Source organism: Symphalangus syndactylus, chromosome 20 (assembly GCF_028878055.3).
Source record: "Symphalangus syndactylus isolate Jambi chromosome 20, NHGRI_mSymSyn1-v2.1_pri, whole genome shotgun sequence".
Taxonomy (NCBI): Eukaryota; Metazoa; Chordata; class Mammalia; order Primates; family Hylobatidae; genus Symphalangus; species Symphalangus syndactylus.
In genome coordinates this window covers 55,242,735-55,265,891 of record NC_072442.2, presented here as the reverse complement: position 1 = coordinate 55,265,891, position 23,157 = coordinate 55,242,735, and the positions used below count along the sequence as shown (strand labels likewise).

The window sequence follows — 23,157 nt, the reverse complement described above, 5'->3', positions numbered from 1 at the left end:
GCAACTGTAGGAACATAGGGAGGGGAGAATGCATTGAGTCAGTTATTGAGTCCGATTCTGATACATTCACTGCTCTGCTATGCAGCAGGGAGTCCTGGTGTCTGTGGCTGTAGGTTTTATTGGGGCAGCAATTCTTATTAATTGGGTTTATAATATTTGAACTCTCTGTGTGGTCTGGTGAATGGGTGAATGGGGGGCCCCCTGCATTCCCTTAAGCTTGTTATTTAAAATGTACCTTGGCCACGTTAGCTAAGCTCCTCATAGAAATTATTTCTTTGAGTTCTGGAGTTCTGTTGCCTGGCTGCCACCTCCCACTGCTTTTTTTTTTTTTTAACCTTATGCACAAAAGCAGTGCATGGTCACCTAATAAAAATACAAGTTGACCAAGAAAACCAATAAATAATACTTGTAATTTTATGCAACCAGGTGGCTTGGTTTGTATCTTGCCACCTACGTCTCTGCTCCTGTGTATATATGTGTGTTTCTTTACAAAGATCATTCTGCTATCTTTTCCTAATCTGCATTTTAAGATTTATAATATATTTGAAAATCTTCCCACACAATAAATGTACTTCCACAGCCTTATTTGTGAGGGCAGCATAGTATTTCATTTCCAGAGGTCCTCTGATGTATTTTGGACAGTTCAATTAATGGAATTTCTTCTGTCATGAACAGTGTTGTTATGAATTCTCACAGCTAAAACTGTGTGCATGATTTTAGTTTTTTATTTGGATGAAGTATTTAAAGTGGATTTTCTAAATTAAGGAGGCAAACTTTTAAGTTTCATAAAGTATATTCTGAGAAATTAACCTCCAAAGAAGCAATTATTATTGCTTCTTTCTCTTATATAAATGTTTCATATGCTTCAAATGAAAAAAAGTCATTTTATTGTTATTTTTATTTATAATTGTTTTATTATTTATTGTGTTGAATAAACCATTACATCTTCATTCATTATTAATATTACTTTACTAGTTAGTAATTCGTGGGAACTACTAGCTCAAGTCTTTTCTCCTTTTCTATTGGGATATTTAACTTTTTGTTACCAAGTTTTAAGGGCCCTTTCTATATTAATGGCAGATATTTTATAGTGAGTAAGGATTTGTTTGGCATTTATTCTGTGCCAGAAAGCATTCTAAACTTTTACTCATATTATCTTTGTTTTAAGCCTTACAGCTTCTTATAAAGTAGGTACAATTGTTATTTCCTTTAATTTTGGTTGAAGAAATGAAGGCAGATAAGAAGTTTGTTGAAAGGTACGTGGTTTATAAATTTAAGAGCAAAAACTTTACTGAAGCAATTTGGTTCTTATCCTGCTTGCTATCCAGCCTTTCATCTTTACATACACACACAAACATTTCCTTTCTGATTGTGTTTGCAAGGACTTCCAAATTTAATAACAGCAGTGCTGATATTCATGTGATTCCTGATTTTCTCTTTTTAGTTTTTTAGAAATGGGGTCTCACGCTGTCATTCAGGCTGGAGTGCAGTAGTGTGATCATAACTTCCTGCAGCCTCAAACTCCTGGGCTTAAGTGATTCTGCTATTTCAGCCTCCTGAGCAGCTGGGACTACAGGAATGCACTTTCGTGCCTGACTAATTAAATTTTTTGTTTTTTTTAGAAACGGAGTCTTACTATGTTGCTCAGGCTGGTCTCTAACTTTTGTCCTCAAGTGATCCTTCTGCCTCAGTTTCTGGGGCTTCTGTTACAGGTGTGAGCCACTATGCCCAGCTTCTGATTTTAATAAGAAGGTCTCTAGACGTCCAGGGTTAAGAATGATCTTTGGGAGGCCAAGACGGGTGGATCACCTGAGGTCAGAAGTTTAAGAGTAGTCTGGCCAACGTGGTGAAACCCCGTCTCTACTTAAAATACAAAAAAATTAGCCGGGCATGGTGGTGGGCACCTGTAGTCCCAGCTACTCTGGAGGCTGAGGCAGGAGAATTGCTTGAATCCAGAAGGCGGAGGTTACAGTGAGCCAAGAATGCACCACTGCACTCCAGCCGGGAGACAGAGCGAGACTCCGTCTCAAAAAAACAAAACAAAACAAAACAAAACAAAACCACAAAAAAAGAAACAAGCAAAGAAAGAATGATCATTGCTGTTGGTTTCAGATAGATATATGGTTTCACATTAATTTAATATATTTTATTCTTATTTTACAAAAAAACATGATTTTAAAGACGTTAACAGCAACTTTTTTATTTAGAAACTTTTTTTAACATCTAAGGAAATGACTACCTTCGCTTACCCACAGTGGATAGTTTCTAAGACCTCTGGTCTGAAACTGAGGATGGTACTGGAGTCTATATGTATTAGGGTTTTTTTTATACTTTCATACGTATGATAAAGTTTAATTTAAAATTAGACACAGTAAGAGATTATTAATAATAACTAATAATAGAGTAGAAGTATTATACTGTAATAAAAGTTCTGTGAATCTGGTCTCTCTCTCTTTCCAAATATCTTTCTTTACTATACTTCCCCTCACGTGGTGATATGGTTTAGCTCTGTTTTCCCACTCAAATCTCATCTCAAATTGTAATCCAGGGGAGGTAACTGGTGAGAGGTGATTGAATCATGAGGGGTGGATTTCCCCCTTGCTGTTTCCATGATAGTGAGTGAGTTCTCATGAGATTTGATGGTTTAAAAGTGTGTGGCACTTCCCCCTCACCTCTCTCCTGCCACCGTGTGAGATGTGCCTTGCTTCCCCTTCACCTTCAGCCATGATTGTAAGTTTCCTGAGGCCTCCACAGCCACGTGGAACTGTGAGTCAATGAAACCTCTTTTTTTTTTTTTAATAAATTACCCAATCTCAGGATGCTCTTTAGAGCAGAGTGAAACAAACTAATACACCTGGATACACTGGAAAAAGGGATGATTCATGTCCTGTGTGGAATAGATTGGATAGCAAGAAATTTCATTATGCTACTCAGAACAGCACCGACTTTAAAACTTATGAATTGCTTGTTTCTGAAATTTTCCACTTAATATATTTGGACTGTGAGTAACTGAATCTCAGAAAAGTAAAATCGTGGAAAAGGGAAAACTACTGCATATGCTTTAGAAAATCTTTTTAGATTCATTGATATAATTAATTATGTTCATAGTTTTTAAAAAAGACTGATCCATTTTCACAATTCTGGAGAAAGACTATTGTGCTGTCTTCAATGTATGTGATTGATTGATTGATTTTCTTTATACCCTTGTCTAAGACTATGTGATTTATTTAATATGTGGCTAGGTTTGTTTTGCTAATATTTTCCTTACCAGTTTTCTTGTATATTCATAACTAAATATTTGTCTGATTTTTTTTGTTTGTTTTTAAGGCAATGCTTTTCAGATTCTGTTATCAGGATTCTGCCAATTCTCTGTCCATTTACTTGCTTTGAAACAATTGCAATGCCATATGAACTATCTGTCTCTTGATATTAGCTAGGACTCACTAGTAAAATTCCTGAGTCCAGGTTTATTTGGGGTTCCTTAAAATCATTAACGACTCTTTTGGCAGCTATTTCTGTTTTCAACCTTGTGTCAAGTTTGGAACCTTAGTTTTTGCTGGAAAAATCTCATTTCATTGAAATATCACATTAGCAGATTTGTACGTAGTGTTTTATATTAAAATTTTCTTTTATATCTTTGTTACATGCCCTTTCTCATTTATGATTTTTTTTTTGTTTTGGAGTTAAGCTGACTTAGAGCTCTGTCCATTTTACTCTCAGTAAATCAGCTCTTGGACTTATTAATCAATCCATCTTTTATTTCTAGTGCATTACATTTTTCCTTTATCTTTATTAGTACTGTCTAATACTTACCTGTTTCCTTTCTATAAATTTCCTGTGTTGTATGCTTAGGTCATTGATTTTCATTTTTTCTAGTTTATAATGAAATAATTTAAAGCTTTGTTAAAGATAAATAATATCTTTAACTTTTATTTACTTTATTTGGTCTAAAATATGAATAGTGCTAATTAAAGCAATAAAAAAGCTGAATCTAGCCATCTCCCTACTCATACTTACTAATTATATAGCTCATATCTTTTGTAAACTTTTTAAGGGTACTACTTAATCTTACAATGACTTAGAGAGTTTAATTACAGCTTTTCACTTCAGTGCTTTGTCAGTTTTTTCAAACATTCAAGCAATTTTTCCTTTATACATTTCAATATATGCCATTTTGTTCATAAAGATTCAAATCGACTAACTTCTCTGTTAATATTTTCTGCTTTTATTATTATTTTTAACTGACACCTAATAATTGTACGTATTTATGGAGTAGGGTATGATATTTTGCTACATGTATACAATGTATAATGATCAAATCAGGGTAATTTGCATATCCATCACATCAAGTGTCTGTTAATTTTGAAGTTTATGAGTTTAAAGTCACTCTCCTTTTCCCATTTTATAGCTTTTGCTCAGAATTTCACTTGGTTTAATACTAATTTGGGGACTCCTGCTTCTAGGGGTGCCAGTTGTCTGATTCAAAATTTTCATCAGTTTAATCTTTCTGATGCCCTTTGTCGAGTATGATACAAAAGTGCCTGCTGGATTTTGCCAATAGAAGTCCATTGGCAGTGGTAAATCAGGGGGTTTCAATGGAAACGAGCCTGCCAAACTTCAGAGTACTGAGCTTGGCTGTGTGGAGCTACTGCAGGCGACTCTTCCCATGAGTGTGTTTGTGAAGAGGGTGTGACGTGAGAATGAGACAGGATGAGAGACATAAAAAGAAAAATAATTTGGGGTAGAGGGTGCAGGAAGAGAATTAAGCACCTTTAAATGCTGATGGGAAAAGCCCCAGTATAGAACAGTGTTGAAACCTCAGATGAGAACGTAGATCGTTCATGAAATTAAATCCCTGGAAGAGCTGTTGAAAATAGGATCTAGATCATAAGGAGAGGGATTAGTTTTATGCAGGAAGAGAGATGCTTCTTCCATTGTCCTAACTGGGAAGGTGAACACGACCCTTTAGAAACATCGGGAAGCTTGAGGTGGCAGCAAAGGAGAAAGTGTTTCCTTCTGTCTTGTGACTTCTACTTTACCGTAAAATAGAAGGCCAGTTGTCTGTTGAAAAGAAGAAGGGATATGATAATGCACAGATTTTCAGTGGTATAAGTTTGAAATAGTTACCCTGAAAAATAAGTGGTAGATTTTTGTTTTGTTTTGTTTGAGATGGAGTTTCTCTCTTGTTGCCCAGGTTGGAGTGCAATAGCGCAATCTGGGCTCACCACAACCTCTGCCTCCAGGGCTCAAGCGATTCTCCTGCCTCAGCCTCCCAAGTAGCTGGAGTTACAGGTGTGAGCCACCGTGCCTGGCCAAGAGGTAGATTTGATGAAAGAAAAATGGACAAATTGTCACAGATTGCTGAAAACTCAAGGGAAGGCAGAAATCATGGATTTGAGGTCATACTGTTTGATGAGGTTGTATAATTTCCTTCACTGTTATTTAGCAGCCTGGAAGTAAGAGCGGAGAAAGTGAAAAGTTAAGTTGATCCATGGTGCATGGATTTCGCAGGGCCGATGGAACAGAATCACAGCACAAAGGGAGCTGAAGATATTGCTGAGAGTGGCTGAAATGACAGTGTGATGCAGAAGGAAAAAGAATCAGGGCTGGGCTCAAAGAGTGAATTGCAGTGGAGGAGGTTCTGGAACTCAGTTCTTAATGAGATCAAACAACACATGCCATGAAGTAATGGAGAGAAAACTGAAAACGTAAGAAGTGTGTTTTCAAAACATAATTTTATTTGGAACATAATAATAACAGTTGGTCCTGCTGTCTTCTGTTTTCCTGTTCTATGCGATAAGATGCTTTACTCAGAGTCCTCGAAATCTACAAATTACCAAAACTTACTAAAAAAGAAACAGAAAAGCAAGTCCAGGTGTAGTAGATTGTGCCTGTAATCCCAGTGCTTTGGGAGGCTGAGGCAGATTGATTGCTTGAGCCCAGGAGTTCGAGATCAGCCTGGGCAACATAGTGAGACACTGTCTCTACAAAAATATAAACTAAATTAGCTGGGTGTGGTGATACACATCTGCAGCCCCAACTACTCAAAAGGCTGAGGCAGGAGGATCAGTTGAGCCCAGGAAGTTGAGGCTGCAGTGAGCCATGATCGTGCCACTGAACTCCAGCCTGGGAGACAGAGTAAGACCCTGTTTCAAAAGAAAAAAACAATAGAAAAGTTAGAAAGCTCTATATAAATAAAATAAATTTAATTTAGGATAAAAAAAAAAACCTCCCACAAACAACCTTCGGTTCCAGATGACTTGTCTGGTGAGTTACATAAACATTTAAGAAAGAAATAATACCAATTTCACAGAAACATTCAGAAAATACAGAAGGGAAAAATTCCTAACTAATTCTATAAGGCCTATACTACTCTGATATACAAATCAGAATAGGATTACAATGAAATAAAACTACAGACCTATATCTTTTATAAAATTAGATTAAAAATTCTTACCAAAGTTTCAGCAAATCAAGTTCAATAATATAGAAAAAATAGTACATCATGACCATTATCCTGGTAATAAAGGGTTGATTTAACATCTGAAAGTCAATCAATATATTTCAACACAGTAAACAAGCAAAATAAGCCAGATGATTATGTCAATAGATGCAGAAAAAATATTTGACAAAATTCAACGCTTATTTTTAATGGAAGCCATCAGTAAATTATTAAGAGAGAAAGCTTTCTCAGCCTGAGAAACTAAGATGGTACTCAGTGATGAAAGCTCAATGCTTTCTACAGGAACAAGGCAGGGATGTCCCCTCTCCCCACACCTATTCAAAATTGTGAAGTTCTATTCAATGCAATAAGGCAAGAAGAAATAAATAAATGGTATTCAGAGTGGAAGGAGGTAAAGCTGTCTTTATTTGTAAATGTCTTGTCGGTATACATAAAAATCCACAAATGAACAAAAAGTTACCAGAATTAATAAGAAGTTTAGCACAGTTATACCAAGTCAAAAATACAAGAATCAACTGTATATCTCTGTGCTAGCAATTAACTATTAGAAATTGAAACAAAATTTCATTACAGTAGCGTCCAAAGATAAAATATTTAGGAGCCAACTAAATGAATGATGTTCATGACCTTATATGTTAGAATGTATATAACTTTTTAAAGGAAAATGAAAGGCCTAAAAAAAATGATTAGATGTACCATGTTTAATATCCTAGCAGGCTTTTTCTTGTTATTTTGGGTTAATTTTTTAACAGACTATTTTTTAGAGCAGTTTTAGGTGCACAGGAAAACTGGGCAGAAACACATTATACTTCCAGCCCCAACACAGGCATAGCCTACTCCACTACCAACATAAACACCAGAGCAGAACAGCTGTTGCAATTGATGAACCTACGTTGATATCTCACTATCCATAGTCCAGAGTTTACATTAGCGTTCACTCTTGGTGTTGTATATCCTATGGAGTTTGAAAAATGTATGATGACATACATCCACCATTATAGACCATGCAGAATAGTTTCACTGTCTCAAAAATCCTTTGTCCCCTTCCTATTCTTACCTCCGTCCTCCTACTCTCTGGAAACCACTAATATTTTACTGTCTTCATGGTTTTGCTCTTACCAGAATGTCATATAGTTGAAATTGTACAGCACTTAGACTTCAGATTGGCTTCTTCACTTAGTAACATGACTTTAAGGCTCTTCCATGTCTTTTCCTGGCTTGGTAGCTCACTTATTTTTAGTGCTGAATATTTCATTGTCTGGATGTACCAGTTTATCCATTCACTTAAGGACTTTTTTTTTTGAGACGGAGTCTTGCTCTGTCGCCCGGGCTGGAGTGCAGTGGTGCGATCTCGGTTCACTACAACCTCTGCCTCCCGGGTTCAAGCAATTCTCCTGCCTCAGCTCCCCAAGTAGCTGGGATTACAGGCACCTGCCACCATGCCCGGCTAATTTTTTGTATTTTTAGTAGAGACGGGGTTTCACTATGTTTTCCGAGCTGGTCTTGAGCTCCTGACCTTGTGATCTGCCAGCCTTGGCCTCCCAAAGTTCTGGGATTACAGGTGTGAGCCACCATGCCCGGCCCACTTAAGGACATTTTGTTGCTGCCAAGTTTCAGAAATTATGAAGAAAGCTTCTGTAAACATCCATGCACAGGTTTTTGTGTAGACACAATTTTCAACCCATTTGGGTAAATGCTAAGGAACAAGATTGCGAAATCATATGGTAAATGTATGTTTTGTTTTGTACAAAACTATCAAGCTGTCTTCCAGAGTGACTGTACAGTTTTGCATTTCCATAAGCAATGAATGAGAGTTTCTGGTTTCCCACATCTTTGTAAACATTTAATGTTGTCAGTGTTTTGGATTTTGGCCATTCTAACTGGTGTGTGGTGATATCTCATTGTTGTCTTAATTTGCAATTCCCTGATGACACACGGTGTTGAGCATTTTGTTTTTAAATCTATCTGGCATCTGTATGTCCTCTTTAGTGATGTGTCTGTTCAGATCTTTCATTCATTTTAAAATTCATATTGCTTATTTTCTTATTACTGACTTTTAAGAGTTATTTGTATATTTTGGATAACAGTCCTTTATGAGGTATGTCTTTTGCAAATATTTTTATCACAGTTTGTGGCTTGGCTTTCAATTCTGTTAATGCTTTTTGCAGAACAAAAGTTTTCAATTTTAATGAAGTCTAGTTTATTATTTCTTTCATGGATTGTGTCATTGGTGTTTTATCTAGAAAGTCATTACCAAACCCATGTTACCTAGATTTCTCCTATGTTATCTTCTAGTTTTATAGTGTTTCATTTTACATTTAGGTCTATGATGTCTTTCTAAGCTAATTTTTGTTAAGGTTATAAGGCCTGTGTTTGGATTCATTTTTTTGCATGTAGATGTCCAGTTATTCCTGCACCATTTGTTGAAAAGTCTGTCTTTGTTGATTACCTTTACTCTTTTGTCAAAGATCAGCTGACTATATTTATGTGGGTCTATTTCTGGGCTCTATATTTGTCTACTCTTTCACCAATATCACACTATTTTGATTACTATAGCTTTATAGTAAGTCTTGAAGGCTGATAGGGTCAGTCCTCCAACTTTGTTTTCTTCTCTTCCAGTACTGCATTTATTCTGGATCTTTTGCCTGTAACATAAATTTTAGAATCAGATTGTTAATTCCCATAAAATAACTTGCTAGAATTTTGATTGGGATTAAATTGAATCTGTAGATCAAATTGGGAAGAAGTGACATTTTGATAATATTGAGATATGTGAATGCAGACTATATCTCCATTTATTTAGTTCTTTGATTTCTTTCATCAGAATTTTATAGTTTTCCTCCTATAGATTCTGATTATATTTTGTTAGATTTATATTTCATTTTAAATTTTAAAATTTTCATTACATATTGAATTTTCAGTGCTGCTAATGCAAATGATGATGCAGTTTTGTTAATTTTTTTCTTGAATGCTGTCTGTTTTCTCCAATATAATGCTTAGCATATGAATCATAGTTGTTTTAAGTTCCAGGTTTGATAATTCCAACATCCCTGACGTATCTGTGTCTGATTTTGATGCTTGCTCTGTGTCTTCAAACTGTGTGTGTGGGGTTTGTTTTTTGTTCTTGTTTGTTTGTTTGTTTGTTTTTGCCTTTTAGTATGCCTTGTATTTGTTTTGATGGTCGAAGATGATATACTGTGTGAGGGAGGGAGAGAGTTCTGTATTCCCATTGTTAGGTCTCAGTGTTGAGTAAGCCTATGCCTCTGGGTTGTGAACTTCACAAGTGCTTCTCAGTCTTCTCCTTCCCACATGGGACAGAATGGCTAGAGTGGGCTGACACTGGGTATTTCCCCTCCTCTAGGTCAGTTAGCCTCTGATAAAACCCAGAAGGTTAGGCTCCAGTTAGTTTCTCCTAGGGGCAGACGTTGTTAAGAACAGAATGCTCCGGCACATTTCAAAATGGTTTCTTTTACCCTCCCCCTGATGGAAGCCCCAAGGGATTTTTTGTGATTGTTTACATCAGTGAATTGAATCAGTTCATTGAATTCAATGAATTCAATTCAATTCAATGAATTCTTGTAGGTAATAATCACAAAAGTGTGTGGGCTTCTTCATGACTGGGTCTTCTGGGTTCCTAAACTCTCAGACTTGTCCATACTGAGCCTTCAGAGGTTCCTCAATTACAGTATAAGTTTTCCTATCTAGGCAGTCTTTCTGGAGCAGGTTTCTGCTTGTAGGTTTCTCCTCTGGTGAGCTGTGATTCTCTGCATCCTCCAGTCTCTTTCCAACTTTGGGGCATGCCCTGTGATCTCACTCTGATGAATCTAAGAAAAGTTGTCAATTTTTCTGTTTGTTCAGTTTTTACTTAGTTTCAGAATAAAGTGACAATTTCCATGCTCCTTGCATGCCAATTGGAAACTGGGAGTCAGAGTAGTATAATATATTTTTATAAATGAAGATTTTATCAGTTGTCTTGTCATACCTCTCTACAAAACATATATTTAAATTATTTCTTTTCCTTTGACTACAAGGCTTCAAATATTAAGTTATCATCATAGTCAGAAAGTAATTAATTAAGCAATATAAACATGTTGCAAATTTGGTAAATAATTGTTAACCATGAAAAATAAAATTTTCTGATTTAAAACAAGTTGTTAACCCAGTCCTTTGCCGTTCACCTTCTTAATTTCAGGGAGGTACACCAAGAAGTCTTTACTGAGGCTATTGAAATGATACTAATTTTACTTGTTTTTCATTTATAGGCACTTTTTAAAAAAGTTAAAATTAGATGGAGCTCAGTTTGAACATCCCTACAAAAATTGAAATCATGCCTTTTAGTATTTCCTTCAGAAGCCAGTGAACAACTACTTATTTATTCATCTCAAAGTTTAATTTTCTCTATTATCTCAAAATGCCTTTACAAATAATAGCCAGATACTTGAGAATTTATATATATAATATACATACAAATTATATGTAACATATATACAAATTTTATATAATATATAATATATGATGTATGTACATATACATGTATATATATGCACACATAATTTTATTTTATGCTTGAAAACAATTTCACAGAATTAGAATAATATTTAAAATTTGAGAAGGAGCAAGTAATTCAAATTAAATAAAGGCATTTTCTAAACTTTAGGACATCACTAGATGTATCATTTACATTGCATACTGGAATATTTTGTCTTTATATACATACATTAATAGATAGTCTCTTTTTCAAGTGGGAGGTTACTGTGCTTGTGAAAATAATATGCAAATAAAGAAGAGAAGATTTGGGGTCACTAGTAAGCTAGTAAATGGGGAGCTTACAACTGACATGTCCGTGGTTGCTGTAAAGTGCTATGTAATATACCAATGAAACAAATACAAATGTGAGAAGTACGTGGTCAAAGTGGAGGAATAAGCAGATGGTGAAAAGCAGTCAGCAGGAGACTCTTCACCAAGTAAAAAATAAATATAGATTTATAGTAGCTCATGTCCTACTATCTGAAGTGAATGCAGTTATTTCTCTTGTGAGCCTGAGTATTTACACAAGGATTTACTCAATAATCAAGAAAATATAAAATTGTATCTTACTTCTAATCTACTCTTACACTCAAAGTTGTAACATTGACCTTTTGAAAGAAATCTTGAATGTTTTCACTTCCTTTTCTTTGAAATGATACAAAACGTGCCCTCACTAAGCTCTTTGTTTTTCCTGAGAATGGTAGCCATGCAGAGGGGATGTGCTTGTGCCAGGTTGGTATTCTCCCTGATGTGGGCATGTGTGCGTGTGCAAATTCTGACTACTCTAATATTATGGCAGATAGACAGAGGTAAGGCATGGATCCCTGCCCTGAGTTTGTGGCTTTGTTAAAACTAAGATTCCACTGCCTTTAGTATGTCATCCTGACAATTTCTTTTCTTTGCTTTCACCAGATTCCCTAAGGAGTGATGTATGCATTGAAATTGTCAGAGGATAGAAGACGTGAAGTCATTAAACAACAATCGCCATCTCTCCTGCTGCCCCAATCTATAGTATGTCTGAATTCAGATATCTCAACATAGTTCACAATACCCTGCTTTGACTTTAATAGAAATATTATAGCATGAGAATGACTCGAAACCCTGCATGAGGTTCTGCGGCCTTGATTAAAAGAAGTGTTGCAGACACCAACCTTTTGAATGATCTGCCCTCGAGACATTTTACACCCTGGGGTACTGCAACACAATAAGATTTGGGATGAATGAGGGACATATCTTTCTTTTATAAAATGGGAGAAAGTGACACTAAAAGGAGAAATGATAAAAGAAACCACCTGACACGGTACATTTTTAGGCAGCTTCATTTCAGGAAGGAATCCAAGGACATTGGGAATCTGCAGTTTGAGTCACTGAAATTCTCCTTGGCTACATACCTCTTGGGAAGTGTTTGCATGCTCCCAGAGGAAAAATGCCTCAGCTTAAAACAACTTCTCATTAGATACCAACCTTCTTCTTTACCTATGTTAGTTTCCTAGGGCTGTTATCACAAATTTCCACAAACTTAGTGACTTAAAACGACAGAAATTTATTCTCTCACATTTCTGGAGGCCGGAAGTCTGAAATCCATTTCACAGGGATAAAATCAAGGTGACATCAAGTAGGGGGGTGCTCCCTAGGGAGGCTCCAGAGTACAATCTGTTCCTTGCATTTTCAGCTTCTGGTGGCCGCCGGCACTTCTTGGTATATGACTGCATCGTTCTCCAATGCCTGCCTCTGTGGTCACAATATTTTCTTTTATTCTTCTGTGGCAGATCCCCATCTTGCTTCCCCGTGTATAAGAACACCTGTGACTACATCCAGATAATCCAGGATAATCTTCGAATCTCAAGATCCTCAATATAATCACATCTGCAAAGACCCTTTTTCCGTAAAAGGTAACATTTATAGGCTCCAGCTGATTAGGACCTGATGCCTTGGAGGCAGTTATTCTGCATACTGCTGTAATTAATAAATATTTTTCATCTGCTTTAATTTATTTTCTGCTGTGCCTTCAGCACAGAAATGATATACACTGAAAGAAGATAACTAACAGTTACATTAATTTTTTAAGTTCTGTCAGTGGTGAGTTTTCTTGTGTTCTGGACAAATGTAGCTTGCTGGTCTTTATTTTTATAAAAGTTATGAATTTTGGTCTCTGTGTGTGTGTGTGCATACATGTATGAAAGATGTCCTTATGGATACTTAATGATGCATTGGCCAATGTATCACTAAAATACCAGACGTTCTTTAAAATTTTGGAAAGCAAAGTAAAGTGGGCCACACCAAAGAAAGATAATGCTCATCAAGTCAATGTACTGGATTCTGATTTTCACAAAACCTTGAACACTAAATTATATTTCCTGGTGCCCAGGCCCTTTTTAGGTACTCCCTAATTCACTCCCTCCTTAAGGTAGTAAACCCCAATAATTATCAATGATTCTAGGTACCATGGAACCAACACTCATTTCCTTGCTGGGCTATTGCAACCATAGATACTTAGCACCATTTGGTCCTGGGTTTTTGGGGTTCAGAGCCGTTTACCCCATAAAGATCATGCATTCTAGAGAAAGCCAAACTCTTCAAGAAATAGAAATGATAATAAAAATAAAAGTGTTATTTGGGCACGAAAGGCCTCTTATTAACTAAATAGGCCTGTTGCTTACCAGACAAAGTACAGCAATGGTATCTTCAGCACACAGCCCAAGACCAACTATAAATGATCCATTCAAGTCACTCAGGGTCCATGTGTTAAAGGACTTCCAGATGTCCTTGAAGGCAGACCCTCTGTTCTATAATCTGGATCTCATCCACCATATGGTGCTGATTTGGTTGTCATGATGGAGCAAGGATGAAACACAGGCTGCTTTGCAAGCTCCCAAAGAGTTGGAAAATTGTTTAAGGCCTCATCATTTATCAGGTTGGAAGTCCCTATGGCAAACACTTCCTGACTTCAGTGAAGTAAGGAGATGCATGGTACACTCTAAGGACAGGCTGTTTATGAAGAATATAAATTATTATTTCAATGCCCTGGAATAACCCCAGATATTTTGGGATCTTAGCAAAATTCTCAGTTCGTGGCCAGATGTTTTGAGCTAAATTGGAATTGTTAAATGTAAAATAATTATCAGAACCTTCAGCGTCTTTTCATCTTTAGGGATCTTACTTCATCACTAAAGGTGCTTACTTCTCTTAATTATGGCCAGTGGCCACTCACACTGCAGTGTTTCAGTGATACTTAAAGGATCAGAAACAATTACAATCAAATGGGGCATTTAGAGAATATCTATTTCAACACTCCTGTTTTCCAAATTAGGAAACACGCACGAATAAGGTGAATAATTCATCCTTGACTCACCAGTGGAGTCAATGCCTCCAGATTTCTGGTATAGAACCCATTATACTCCTAGGGATGACCTCTCTGCCATGGGGGTCCTCTTAAACAAGATTATCTTCCTAGGCACAGTGACTCAGGCTTGTAATCGCAGCTGAGAGAAAGCAGTGGGAGGATCACTTGAGGCCAGGAGTTTGAGACCAGCTTGGGCAACATAGTAAGACCTTGTCTCTACAAAAAAAATTAGAACAAAAAAATTAGCCAGGCTTGCTGGTGCTACCCTGAGTGGCTATGCCTGTAGTCCCAGCTACTCAGGAGGCTGAGGCAGGAGGATTGCTTGAGCCCAGGAGTTGGAGGCTGCAATGAGCTGTGATTACACCATTGTATTCTAGCCCGAGCAACAGAGTGAGACTTCATACCTAAAAATAAGTAAAATTAAAACAAAAACAAAAACACAAAAACACTGAAACGCCCTGATTCTGAACTGCAGGTAGGTTGAGTTAGACATGCTCATTGGGAGGAAAATCCAGAGCCACCTTGTCTAAGTCTGTTATTGCTGCTGTAACTGAATACTGCAGACTTGGTAGGTTATAGAGAACACATTTATTTCATATAGGTCTGGAGGCTTGGAAGCACAAGATCTAGGTGCCAGCATTTGGTGTCTGATGAGGGTCCTCTTTCTGTGTCCTCACATGACAGAAGGCAAAAGGGCAAGCTAATATAATGCTAGTATAAGGACCTTAATCCCATAAATGAGGGAGGAGCCCTCCTGGCCTAATCACCTCTTAAGGACCCCACCTCTGAATACTATCACCTTGGCAACACCTAAATTTTGAAGGAGACACATTCAAACTATAACACATCTGTAATCACATTCTTGTCTGCTTTGCTAGTGTTTCCAGCCATCAAAGTCCATGAAGTTCTGACCCATCTGCCTGCCTCCAGTTGCTTGCTCCTTCAGCCTAATTTTCACATTTCTACCAAATATAATGTCCTCTATTCTTCAGTCTTCCCCCTCAAAAGCCATCAGTGGCTTCCTGTTGAATAATGATCAGACTTTGTCTTAGGGCATTCAAAGCCTAGCACCAAAACTGGCAAGTAGGTTTTAATTAGTACACCAGCCCTGATGGATTTTTGTCCTTTCTGCTTGGAGTTTTGTGTTGAAAAAGGATCTAAAGCTACATCTGAATTCAATGAGAAGGCCTGTTGTGATTGATTGGGGATTGCTGCCATGACTTTGGTATCTGAGAGCAAAAGCCCAAGGCCAGGCATTTCCTACCCCTGCCCAACACGACCCAGTCTCATCTTCTCATCTGTCATTTCTTCTCTGTGTCTCACTATATTATCAAACTCTTTGCTCCAGCAACTTCAAACTGTGTTCAGTCAAGGGTGAGTAAAAACATATAGCAATATATTCCTCATTAGAGTGTCAGATATTTAAGAATGTCCATATATTCTACTTCTTTAAAACTTTCATATCTGTCCCTTCTTTGCCATCCCCACTGCCTCTAACTTAGTTCAGACCCTTGCTAACTCTCACCTGTTCTGTTTTACTATTGTCTTATCTGACCATCATTTATTGTGAATTAAGACCCTCAGTGGCTCCCATTTCAATTTCCTTAGCTTGGTTGGAAGTCGCTACCCCCTAAGCTCACACACACTTTAGCCACTGCTAACCTTTCCAACATTATCTCTGCCCCATTTTCCAATGCAACTTGCAATGGCAGTCAACTTTCAGTGCCATTTCTTTGAAGGCAAGGTTCATTTCTTACTTATCTTTGTATCCCACACCACCTATTATGTTGCTTATAATACTGTGGATATTCAATCACTGTTTTAATGAATGGATTAATGAATGAAGAATCTTAAGGATCTAGGTTTTTGTAGATCTGTTCTAAGTATAAGGAGTGCTGAAAATATGCTATAACCTCTGAGACTTGGAAGTGGGAGGGGATATTGAGAGCCTTGACCACACAAAGAATGGCTCACCAGAGGTAAACAAAAATTCTGGAAAAATTGCCTGGCTAGGTAAGCCAGACCTAGACGTGCCAGCTTGGGGAACTCTAACTTCTGTAAGGAAGGCTCAGACGTCAGACTTTTGCAAAGCCGGCTTCTTCCCTTCACTCAGGTCTTGCTTCAAACATTACCTCCCCTATCCATTGCATTACCCCATTTATTTTCCTCAAGGAAACTTTCATCTATCTTCCTTATTGTTTTGACTCTTTATCTATCTTCTATCTTTCCCAGTAGTGTAATATCAACATGAGAGCACAGGCTTTTTTGTTTTGTTTACAGCAGTGTCCCCAGCTCCTAAAACCATGTCTAGTACTATTCAATTTGTCGAATAACTGGATCGATAAATTCTCAGTACTAGTATTCACTCAGATAAGAGAAAGGGGCAAATGAGGCAATCTAGGTGGTGACCAATAACTTGAGGATGGATAGGAAGAGAATGATTATCAAGAGAATTAGTCAATGCGTTCTTGATCCTAGCCTCAGGAAGAGGGCTGGCAGTAATTAAGTCAAGCCCCTACGAGTTCTAGAGTTTGGTGAAAGGTGAGGCTTGGAATGCTTTGAAGGGAAAGTGGCAAGAGAACTCCTGTGGGTAAGCAACCTTGTGGGGATAGCGAACGCTCCACAGGTATCAGATTCTGGATCAACTTGGCAGTCCAGAAGAATTGCAGCCATGGGACCTGGCTCTGGGTAGATCATGGTTTTTAAGCCATGAGATTCATGAGAGAGCTTTGATGTGGGTATTACGTATGTCCCAATGTTGCTGGTCTTAAATCAGGAATTACAGGAAGCTCAAGTCCACTAATGGAGTCACATACTTTTAAGATTAGGGGGCTGGGGAAGGCTACAGAAAGAGAAAAACAGAGAGGGGATGAGATACAGAGAAGGAAACTAGTAACGGTTGAAGCTTATTGTGTGCCAGTCACTGTATCTGGTTACTTACATGAGCCATCCCATTTAATCCTCTTCAACCCTACAAGGTAGATATGTCAACTCCATTTTATAGATGAAGAAACTAGGTCTCAGCAAAATTAAGGAAACTCCTGAAGGGGGTAACACAAATAATGGAGAAACCAGAGTTTAAGCACAGGCCTAGACGACTCCCAAATGTATGCATTTTCTTTTCATTCAAATACAGTAGTTTTCTGTATTGCCCTGCACCTTTTTCTTCTGTGATATGTATGACAGATAATCACACCACTGACATACTTCTATGTGACTATAAATCATTGAAGGTGTCATCTGAGACTCTCCCTCTTTCTCACGCAATAATGCATATCAGAATGTGACTCTGATATCATGGGAATAACCTTAAATTTGTGTTAAAAAACAGATGATTATTAGATTCCCAATCTGCAATAAAAACTGGTCATGAGACACTAGGATTTGGATAGGCAAAGGCTGGAAATGGGACACTTAATTTGTTCAAATCTTTTTGGGTCACCATACTTGGTAATGGAGTTAAATTTTCAGGGGGACCTGGGATAGCTGTCATTAAAATTTATTAAGAAAGGCACAGTGAAAAAAGGAATTGGTCTGAATTTGGAACTCAGCTTGATAAAGTTGTCCAGGGTCAATAAGTGGGAAATTAGTTGGACTGAATCCACAGTTTGGGCAATTAGTGAGGGAAAGCTATTTTTTTTTTTTTTTGATAAGTCGGAGTGTATCATGGACTTAAAACAAGAGTCAGGCTTCGTTTTGATGCAAAAACTGTCTGATTTGGGCTCTAAACCTACACATGGACAACTCTACCTTGTTTGAATTGTTCTCTGAGTTCTATATAAAAAATGTTTGGAATTTGTTAATTTCATATACAATAACAACAAAAATGCAGTGGCCATTTTATTAGTTCCTAGAACTGGAACAAAAAATTATCACAAATTTGGTGACTTCAAATGACAGAAGTGTATTCTCTCAAAGTTCTGGAGGCCGGAGTCCAAAATCAAGCTGTGGGAGGGCTGCACTACCTCTGAAGGCTCTAGGGGAGGATCTTTCTTTGCATCTTTCAGCTTCTGGTGGCCCCAGATATTCTTTGGCTTGTGGCCACCTAACTCCAATCTTTGCCTCCATCTCAATATGACAGTCTTCTCTGTGCCAATCTTCTCTTCTGCCGGTCTCTTATAAGGACATTTGACAAATCTCATTTGTTATTAGATTTTGGTCTCATTTGGATAATCTAGTGTGATTGAAATATCAAGATCCTTGAAATAATTACATCAGCAAAGACTTTTTTCTAAATAAGGTCACATTCACAGGTTCTAGGGATGAGGAGGTGGACATATTTTTTGAGAGGCCACTGTTGAAACCACTATTGTCATATTTTTCCATGTAGAGGTCATTAAAATACAAGTGAACAAATTTACATAATGTACATAATGTACAGAAGTTACCTGATTTTTTTTTTTTTTTTGCAATGCAGAATGTATTATAACCGAGACCAGATATCACAAAAGGGTATCAAAACAAGTCAGGTGATTGCAGACATCTGGAAGTACGATTCCAACCAGGAGTGAGACAATGATGCATCTTCTGGAGAACTTCTTGTTGAAAGGCTTGGGAGAAATGTGCGAAAGACTTGACTTCCAGGTAAAGAAAAAATGAATGAAGTGGGTTTTGTAGCAGACAGTGTTAGCTGCTAACCTAAAACCCCCTCTTCATGCCACCTGACTTCACTGGGGCAGCTGGAACAGCTAGAAACTAGCTTTCCCAGCCATCTATGCAATCGGGGTTGCCGTGCAACTCGGTTCTGGCCAGTGACACATAGGCTGTGGATTCCCAACTTATCATTTGAGAAAAAGAAATCTTTATTTTTCAAGCCAGTGTTTGCCAGGTGTTCTGGTCCTTGTAGTTCAAAGCATTCCCTATTGATAGAGTTGCTTTTGTAGAAGAATTCAGTCCTTTTTTCTAAACAGGAAAATGCCTAACTACATCACAATCTCCAGGCTTAGAAGATGAGAAACCTAAGGATGGAAATGTTTCCTTCTGACTTAGATGGACGATAAGCTTACTATTGGGTTTGGTACCTGGATTTACTGACCTCTCATCTTAAAGGTGCTGGTTAGTTGCTCACTACATATAGTCTTCGGGCAGCCTACTTGTAGTTAAAGGCAAACTGTCCATACTGAAGCCGGTAGAGGAAGCTTTGCCAGATAACTCTGCTTATGAAATCTACTCTCATTATCCAACTAGCATTTTAGATAACCAGCAATTTAAAGAAGGTGACAAAAAGGAAAAAATGCACCTAGGAAGAAATATGTGAATTCATGATGGTCCTGAGAGTGGCCTTCAAGTTTTGTGATTAGATCTATGTCTCATGGTACGATCACATTTACTCAACTTTCACATATGCATATTTACCATTCTTTTCCACTGAATATTCTGCCCTCCATTTTTGTGTTCACATATGTGAGTTAATACATATATATGTTTTTAATTACGTGGGAGTATTATGCCATTCTTGCAAAGAAATACCTGAGACTGGGTAGTTTATAAAGAAAAGAGATTTAATTGGCTCACGGTTCTGCAGGCTGTAAAGGAAGCACGGCGGCTTCTGCTTTTGGAGAGGCCTCGGGAAACTTACAATCATGATGGAAGGCAAAGGGGAAGCAGGCTCATCTTAGATGGCTGGAGCAGGAGCAAGAGATGGGGGAGGTGCTACATACTTTTAAACGACCAGATCTTGTGAGAACTCTATCACACTATACAGCACCAAGAGGGAGATGATGCTAAACCATTTATGAGACACCTCCAACGATGGGGATTGACTTGGCCTGAGATTTGGTGGGGACACAGATCCGAACCATATCAATAAGTACTACATGAATACCTTTCTCATTGTAGAAAAAAATCAGTAGTGCAGATAAAATTAAGAACGTCATTGATTATCCTACCTCAATTCCCAGTAACCAGAGATAATGACTCATAACTCTTTGGATACTCTCGTAGGTTTATATTTATGTAGTTTATATTGATGTATTTATAAAATACAGGTCTAAAGAAATTTGTAACTCCATTTTCAGATGTTTGCATGCAAGCATTTAATAGAAATGATGTCATGTAGTAAGTACCGTTGCAGTATCTTGCTTTTTAAAAAACTAAATGTCTTGTATGTCTTCTCATATCCATACATATGAATCTTGATTATGTATTTTTGACAGCTACATAGTATTACCTAACTTGGTGGTTTTAAAATTTGTCCACAAATTCTTCTATACTCCCTTTTGCAAGAGGTGGAACATAATTCCTCTCTTGTTTATTGTCAGTTGAACTTAATGACTGTCTTCTAATGAATAGAACAAAGTAGAATAATAGTGTGTAACTGCAAAGACTAGATGGTAAAAGAAAGGCATTGGGATTTCTTCTTTGCTCTTCTTTCTTGAATCTACTTCCCTGGGGGAAGCCAGCTGTTATGAACGTTCAACAGCTCTATGGAGGTGCCCACTTGAAGAGGAATGGAGGCCTCCCTCCAACAGCCATGTAAGTGAAGAAGACTTAAGTCCCAGTCGAGCCTTCAGCCAACTGCAGCCCTAGCCAACATCTTTGCTACAAACTCATGAGACCATGAGCCAAAACCACCCAACTACCCAGCTTAGCCATTCGCAAATTCCTCACCCATAAAACTGTAATATAATAAATATTTGCTGTTTTATGTCATTAACTTTTGGGATAGTTTGTTACATAACAATTGATAAATAATACATCTAGTATGGTTTTAATTGACTTTATTGATCCATTCCAATATTGATAACATTTATATGTTTGTATTACAGGGGTACTAGCTGCCATCATTTTCTTATTTCTGGTTGTAAGAAAATGGTTCTAATATTTCATTTTTAGGTGTGACACTTTTTGCTGATTTTGTTTGATACTTTTTACCAGGTTAATAAAATTCCCACAATAGACCAAATTTGGAAGCAACCTAAGTGTCCATCAACAGATGAATGGATAAAGAAAATGTGGTACATATACACAATGGAACACTATTCAGTCATACAAAAAGAATGAGATCCTTTCATTTGCAACAACATGAATGGAACTGGAGGTCATTACGCTAAGTGAAATAAGCCAGGCACAGAAAGACAAACATGACATGTTCTCACTTATATGTGAGACCTTAAACTCAAAACAATTGAACTCATGGAGATAGAGAGTAGAAGGATGGTTACCAGAGGCTGAGAATGTAGTGGGAGGGGGAGGGGGAGATGGAGATGGTTAATGGGTACAAAAAATAGAAAGAAAAAATAAGACCTAGTATTTGGTAGCATAACAGGGTGACTATAATCAACAGTAATTTAATTGTACATTAAAAATAACTAAACAAGTATAATTAGATTGCTTGTAACACAAAGGATAAATGTTTGAGGGGATGAATACCCCATTTTACATGATGTGACTGTTATGCATTTCATGTCTGTATCAAAACATGTACTCAATAAATACATACACATACTATGTACCCATAAAAATAAAATAAAATAAAATTCCCTCACAACTTCAGTTTGCTAGGTCTCCTACATAAATAATAAATGAATGGTAAGTTTTATTGGCTTCTTTTTCTTTACTTATTGAGATGACCAATTTTCCAAACCTATTAATTGGTGGAATACGTGAATAGATTTTATATTAATTAAAACTTGTGTTTCTGAGATATATCCAGCTTGGTCTTGATGTTTGTTATACATGTATAGATTTGGTTTGTTTTATAGTTGAATTGATCTATAATTTTTAACCCTATGATCATAAATAAGATTGGCCCTTAATCTTCTTCTATTGTCTAAATCAGGTTTTGGTATCAAGATAATGATAGTTTCATAAAATGAGCTGGGGCTATACCCTCTTTATTCTCTAGAAATTTCCTTTTAAATAGGGAATTTTTAAAATAGGTTTGGAAAAAATTTGTCTATGATTTTCCAGTAGGATTTTTTGTTAGTAAGCTTTTATTTTGAGCTTATTTTTGATTTATGGAAAAGTTACAAAGATATTACAGACAGTTCCCGTATATCCCTCACTCATTTCTCCATCTCATATACCATCTCATATAATGATATTACATTTGCTAAAACTAAGGAATTGACATTGGCATATTATCATTAACTGGATTTCATATAATATGTGGAATTTCCCAGTTTTTATTTTGGGTTCTTTTTCTCTTTCACGATCTAATTCAGAATAACACAGTGCATTTAATTATCATGTCTCTTTAGTCTCCTGTGGTCTGTGCAATGCCTCAGTCTTTCTTTGTTTTTCAAGACCTCGACAGTTTTGAGTAGTCCTGGTGAGGTATTCTGTAGAATGTCCCCCAGTATGGGCTTGTCTGATGTTTTTCGCTTGATTAGACTGGTGTTATGGGTTTTTGAAAAGCATGCCACAGAGATGAAGCATGCTTCACATCACATCATCTCAAGGCGAAAGGTGGTATCCATGTGATATCACTGGTAATGTTAACTGCATGCCTTGGCTAAGGGTTTTCTACTGTAAAGTCACTATTTTTCTCTTTCATATACTATTTTTTTTTTTTTTTTTTGAAGCAAATCACTAAGTTCAGCTCATGCTCGGTGGGCAGGGGAATTAAGTTTGGCCTCCTGAAGAGGGGGCAGTATCTACGTATATTATTTGAAATTCTTCTGAAAATAAATTTTTGTCTCTTCTCCTCCATTTGTGTGTTTATTGATTTATTCAGTCGTTTATCTGTATCAGTACAGACTCCTGTATATTTATTTACACTTTGGGTTATAATCCAATATACTTTATTTATTTTGTTTCTCCCATTGTTCCACTTTAGGCTATTGGGAGATGTTTCAAGTTGGTTCCTGTATCTCCTTGACAT

At 37.1% G+C, this 23,157-nt stretch overlaps 1 long non-coding RNA gene across 1 annotated transcript; it reads left to right on the top strand.

Annotated features, from left to right (window-relative positions):
* Positions 1-2,677: 2,677 nt before the first annotated feature.
* Positions 2,678-19,350, top strand: LOC129469844 (uncharacterized). Its single transcript, XR_008653109.2, has 5 exons — positions 2,678-2,766; positions 11,903-12,001; positions 12,760-12,882; positions 18,751-18,917; positions 19,244-19,350. It is a non-coding gene; the product is annotated as an uncharacterized lncRNA (long non-coding RNA).
* The last annotated feature ends 3,807 nt before the right edge of the window (positions 19,351-23,157 follow it).